This window comes from Dreissena polymorpha, chromosome 2 (assembly GCF_020536995.1).
Source record: "Dreissena polymorpha isolate Duluth1 chromosome 2, UMN_Dpol_1.0, whole genome shotgun sequence".
In the NCBI taxonomy this organism is placed as follows: domain Eukaryota; kingdom Metazoa; phylum Mollusca; class Bivalvia; order Myida; family Dreissenidae; genus Dreissena; species Dreissena polymorpha.
This window is the reverse complement of record NC_068356.1, coordinates 36374137-36380745: the sequence shown is the minus strand read 5'-3', so window position 1 is coordinate 36380745 and position 6609 is coordinate 36374137.

Sequence of the window (6609 nt, the reverse complement as noted above, 5' to 3'; positions counted from 1 at the left end):
CTCTCAACCCCCCCCCCCCAAAAAAAAAAAAATTAATATTTTTTTCCTTTTTTATTTTTGAAAGATCGTCTAATAAATTATTGAATATGAACAATTTCCCCATGATGGCTTACGTTATAATGTCAAGCACTCGAATAGTCAAGCGCTGTCCTCTGACAGCTCTTGTCACTTTGCTTCTTATGGGGGAAAGGGTTAAATAGATTATTTACTAAACAACATGTTGGTAAATTTTTAAAATTAAGTTCACATTGAAAAATATAATTCCAGTCACCGCTGTTATAAATTATATTGTTGTGTTGTTATTGTTGTTAAAAATAAAAGTTAAAAGAGATCAAATATATATGTGATCATGCTACATACATTGACATTTTCCGTATAAATGTGATATGAATGTTAATAGATAAATATGTTCAGTAAATTGTCAGTAATTGTTATTATCAAATTGTTATTTTTTTTACTGTGTTGAACTGAATGTTAAAATATTTGTGATCACTGACTTTATTATTTCAGTTATATTAATGGTATTATTTTCACATTGAAATAAATCTCCCACCTTCATATTATTTTTTGTAGCATAATTTGTTAAACATTTTGAATGGTGTTAGCTAATTTTTTTAAAGGATTAAGAATATAACTTATTCTTATGTTTCATTTGTTTGTATATTTTACTTACCTTTCTATGTTTTAACAGTTGTAGCACAGGGTACTTTCACATTGCATGTTTACATGCCTGTCACCTGACCATGACTTACAGAAGTATCTCACCTAACATGGTTATAGCATTTACTGCTTTTAGTTACTTTTACTTTTTAGTATGTTTTATTTTATCCATATTCATTTGATGCATGGAGTTATACGATGGCTCATATTGTGGTGATAAATTCCTCAATTTTTATAAGGCCAGACAGAGTCTATTAATCCTGAAAGGCGTTTTCAAATTACCGTTAACTACTGAGTGGATCTTGCTCATACTTACACAGTTCAATGACCTTAATGTATAGATAACCTTACTATGTGAGAAATCCTTTCTGTTACGAAATCCATTCTGATAGCCTGTTGTAGTTATTTTGAAGTTGTTTGTATGAAAATATATGTTGCATAGATGTTCTGTTTTGTCAAAAGCTGAAATTGCCCAATCCTATTATAATTCTCTTCTTTCTAATTTGTGGTAAACCATGTGTATTAAGGTATTAAGTAAGGGTAATTTTGTTATTGTTCAACTTAGGAATTAATTATCTAATAAATTGTTTGTTGGTCTGGTCAATACTTTACTACAACACTTACATTTTTGTTATTTTTTCCCAAAGGTTGTGTTATATTCAATAATCATTTATTTAATTTTTATGGTAACTTATTTTGCAACAAATTCACTTCTTAGTTTAGAAGGAAAAATACAAATAATATTTACATCTACATGATTGTGAATCATACTTTCATTCATCCTAAAAAAGCCACTTATTTATATAAGGCCACATACATTTTTTTTTAAAGAAAAAACTAGAATTAACAGAAAAATTATTTTATTTGCATTCAACACTTACATTTTGTAAAAAAATAAATAAATAAATATGTTCATGCATTTAACAACACTGATGCATTTTTGTCAATCAAAATTAACTCGGAAAAATAAATAAAGATAAGTGGTAAATGATAGTTGGTGTTCTATTTTATCCCTGTACCTTACACTGTCATCTTAATTAAATGTGAATTATCAAGGTGGAACTAAGAAGTCTGAATAGGAAGCCAAACTACATCTTATTAACAGAAATTTACCCCAGAAATGTGAAAATCTGCTTTATTCAACAAAAATCAGAAATGTTAGTGGCAGTGCCAATTTTTGTCACTAGTAATGCCAACATAAGCATCCACATTTATTACTTATGGAAAACACTGCTCAGCGAGTAAAACCATCATACATGTTTCAAAAAAGGTATGAACTTATGGGAACGCCCCTGAGTAGGGTGGTTGAAGTCGGTATAGATTTTGTCCAGAGCATAATACATTTTCCACCATGGATGGATTTTCAAACAACTTGGTACCAGTCAGAAACATGGAAGCAACATGCCACATACTTTTTCTTGAGAATTGTCAAGCCAAGCTAGACGGATTTTCAAATAATTTTGCAATAAATTACAAACATGATGAGAACAAGTAAAGCACACAAGAATCAGCCTACTTTGTCCAAGGTCTAGGTCAATGCCCATGATGAGAAATCAACTCTTTACAACTTAGAAGAAGTGAATAGGCAAGAGTTGCCTTAAATCACTTAGCATGTCTACTGTCAAGGTTATAGTCACAATTCTAGGTCAAATTAAATAAAGCATTATTTTGTTCAGAGGTTGTGAATTTTCAAATAGTTAAACAAAAGAAATAAGCAAGTAACAGAAATGACTTGCAAGTCAGGATTTTCACATGCAGAATCCAAGTCAAAATCACAGTTCAAGTTTTATTATTCCCCGCCATAGGCGGAGGGAAATTGTTTTGGCGTTGTCCGTCCGTCCGTCTCTCTGTCCGTCCGGAGCCATATCTTGGAAGTGCTTTGGCGGATTTCATTGAAACTTGGTATGAGTATGTATATGGATAAGAGGATGATGCACGCCAAATGGCATTATACACCATCTGTTAATAACGGAGTTATGGCCCTTTGTATCTTGAGAAAATGCTTTTGAGTGTCAAATATAATACTTTAGTGTCCAGAAGCATATTGGCGGGGGATATCAATTCAACAAATTTGCTTGTATAATAAATCTTTGATACTTTCTCCTATCCATTACTTTTTTAGCAATGATGGATTTTGAAATACTTAGTAGCTAGCATAAGTGGCCCACATTGTTACAAGACCACGATCACAGTAACAATTCAAAGTCAAAAGTGTCTTCAGCATAACAAATTTTTGTTACAACTTGGTCAAAGTTTATATACTGAGACAGAGTGATACACTCAAGAAGCGGCCATTAGGGAAAAGGTCAAAATTCAGATAAAAGTTCAAACATAACAAACAAGAAACCGTCGGAGACGGGTGATGCTCCCCAAAGTTTTTTTTGGTCACAATATTGCACTATATATTCAGATAAAAGGAAACATCTTGAGGGGCATAACTTTGGACAAAATAATACGATGGATGGTTTAGCAACTTAAAAATTTCAAAGGGCCATAACTCTCTAAATAAATCGTCTAACCAGAACCCACAAATAACATGCGCATCTCCTCAAGGTAGTTAAGCTTCCCATACAGCTTCATTGAATTCCAGTCAGTAGTTGGGGAGAAATAGCCCGGACAAGAATTGCACTATATGTACAGTTTATAGACAATTTCAAAGGGCTATTACTCATGAAAAATCATTCGACCATAACCGGCTGATAATATGCACATCTCCTGTTGGTAGTGAAGCTTCCCATAAAGTTCATTGAATTCCCGTAATAAGTTGCTCAGAAATATGTCGGACAAGAATTGCACTATATGTACAATGGAAAATTTCAAAGGGCCATTACTTTTTTAAAAATACATCCGACCAGAACCGGCTGATAATATGCACATGTCCTCTTGTTAGTGAAGCTTCCCATAAAGTTTCATTGAATTCCAGTCATTAGTTGCTGAAAAAAAATAGCCCGGACAAGAATTGCACTATATGTACAGTTAATGGAAAGTTTCAAAGGGCCATAACTCTGTGAAAAATCATCCGACGAGAACCGGCTGATAATATTCACATCTCCTCTTGGTAGTGAAGCTTCCCATAAAGTTTCATTGAATTCCGGTCATTAGTTGCTGAGAAATAGCCCGGACAAGAATTGCACTATATGTACAGTTTATGGAAAATTTCAAAGGGCCATAACTCTGTGAAAAATCATCCAACGAGAACAAGCTGATAATATGCACATCTCCTCTTGGTAGTGAAGCTTCCCATAAAGTTTCATTGAATTCCAGTCATTAGTTCCTGAGAAAAAGCCCGGACAAGAATTGCACTATATGTACAGTTAATGGAAAATTTCAAAGGGCCATAACTCTGTGAAAAAATCATCCAACAAGAACCGGCTGATAATATGAACATCTACTCTTGGTAGTGAAGCTACTCATAAAGTTTCATTGAATTCCGGTCATTAGTTGCTGTTAAATAGTCCGGACGAGAATTGCACTATATGTACAGTTAATGGAACATTTCAAAGGCCCATTACTCTGTCAAAAAAACATCCGACCAGAACCAGCTGATAATATGCACATCTCCTCTTGGTAGTGAAGCTTTTCATAAAGTTTAATTGAATTCTGGTCATTAATTACTGAGAAATAGCCTGGACAAAAATTGTGCACGGACGGACATATGAAGCAGCGACTATATGCTTCCCCCAAAATTGTTTGGGGGAGCATAATAAATTGACGATGTTTACAATTACATTCTACCTTGTCCCCAGAACTCCACAAGTGTCAAACAGATGCTGTTTTACAGCCCAATTTGAGTGTTGACCCCTAATTGCAACCTTGATCTTTCAGGTAGGGGACAAGTGATACATGTGACACCTCCTCTCCTCATGGTGGTCACAAGTTATGTAATGAATAGTACATGATAAATGACAAAGTGATGGCCTAAATAAGGTGTTATATGGATGAATTTGAACTTTGACCATTTTGTGTAGCCTTAGATTTGAAGTAGACAAGTTACACATGGTTTGCATATGTGCCAAGTTATTTTGAACTCAATGAATATATGGCAAACAAATGCCTGAATGTTTTCAAGAAGCTGAGGCAAGAATTTTAGTCCAGACATTAAAACACTCATAAAGACATACAGCTGGTTGCCTTCTTCAAAGGTGGGTATAAAAAACTGGATGGCATGACTCCATGACAATAAAACTCTTGTAAATCAGTTATACATTTTATTTATTTTTATTTTTAGCTCACCTGAGCACAATGTGCTCATGGTGAGCTCTTGTGATCGCCTTTTGTCCGTCGTCAACATTTGCCTTGTTTACTCGCTAGAGGCCACATTTATTGTCCAATCTTCATGAAATTTGTTCAGAAGATTGGTCTCAATGATATTTTGGATGACTTCGAAAATGGTTACGTTTGCTTGCAAAACATGGCTGCCAAGGGGCGGGGCATTTTTCCTTTCATGGCTATATATTGCTATAGTAAAATCTTGTTAACACTCTAGAGGCCACATTTATTGTCCAATCTTTATGAAATTTGGTCAGAAGATTGGTCTCAATGATATCTTGCATGAGTTAAAAAATGGTTACGTTTGCTTGAAAAACATGGCTGCCAAGGGGCAGGGCATTTTTCCTTATATGGCTATAGTAAAATCTTGTTAACACTTTAGAGGCCACATTTATTGTCCGATCTTCATGAAACTATGTCAAAATTCATCCCAATAATATCTTGGACGAGTTCAAAAATGATGCCGGTTGGTTGAAAAACATGGCCAGGGGGCGGGGCATTTTTCCTTATATGGCTATAGTAAAACCTTGTTTACACTCTAGAGGCCACATTTATTTTCCGATCTTCATGTAACTTGGTAAGAAGATTTGTCCCAATGATATCTTGGATGAGTTCGTGAATGGTTTCAGTTGCTTTAAAAACATGGCCACCAGGGGGCAGGGCATTTTTTCTTATATGGCTATATATGGCTTTAGTAAAACCTTGTTAACACTCTAGAGGCCACATTTATGTCCAATCTTCATAACATTAAGTCAGAAATTGGTCTCAATAATATCTTGGATGAGTTCGAAAATGATTACGTTTGCTTGAAAAACATGGCTGCCAATGGGCGGGCATTTTTCATTATATGGCTATAGTAAAATCTTGTTAACACTCTAGAGGCCACATTTATTGTCTGATCTTCATGAAACTTAGTTGGAAGACTATTCCCAATAATATCTTGGACGAGTTCAAAAATGATGCTGGTTGGTTGAAAAACATGGCCGCCAGGAGGCGGGGCACTTTTCCTTATATGGCTCTTGTAAAACCGTGTTAACACTCTAGAGGCCACATTTATTTTCTGATCTTCATGAAACTTGGTCAGTCGATTTGTCCCAATGATATCTTGGACAAGTTCAAGAATGGTTTCGGTTGCTTTAAAAACATGGCCACCAGGGGGCGGAGCATTTTTCCTTATAAAGCTATAGTAAAACCTTGTTAACAAAAGCCACATTTATTGTCTGATCATCATGAAACTTGGTCAGAAGATTTGTCCCAATGATATCTTGGATAAGTTCAAAAATGGTTCCAGTTGCTTGAAAAACATGGCCACGAGGGGGCGGGGCATTTTTCCTTATATGGCTTCATGAATCTTCATGAAACTTTGTCAGAATATTTGTTTAAATTATATCTTGGATGTGTATGAAAATGGTTCTGGTCTTTGGAAAAACGTGGCTGCCAGGGTGTTCTTTAGTCATGAAAGTTGGTTAGAACATATGTTCTAATGACATCTTGAGCTGCACAGAACAGGTCAGTTCCTTTGAATCTCAGGTGAGCGACTTTGGGCCTTTAGGCCCTCTTGTTGTACTTTTTGCTCCTTGCTATCAGCCCATGATGCTTGCATATAAATTATTGTTTATATATCTTCCAGCAGATCTCTAGATATAAGTATTCTTCAAGAATTTAAGAAAGTCATTAAGG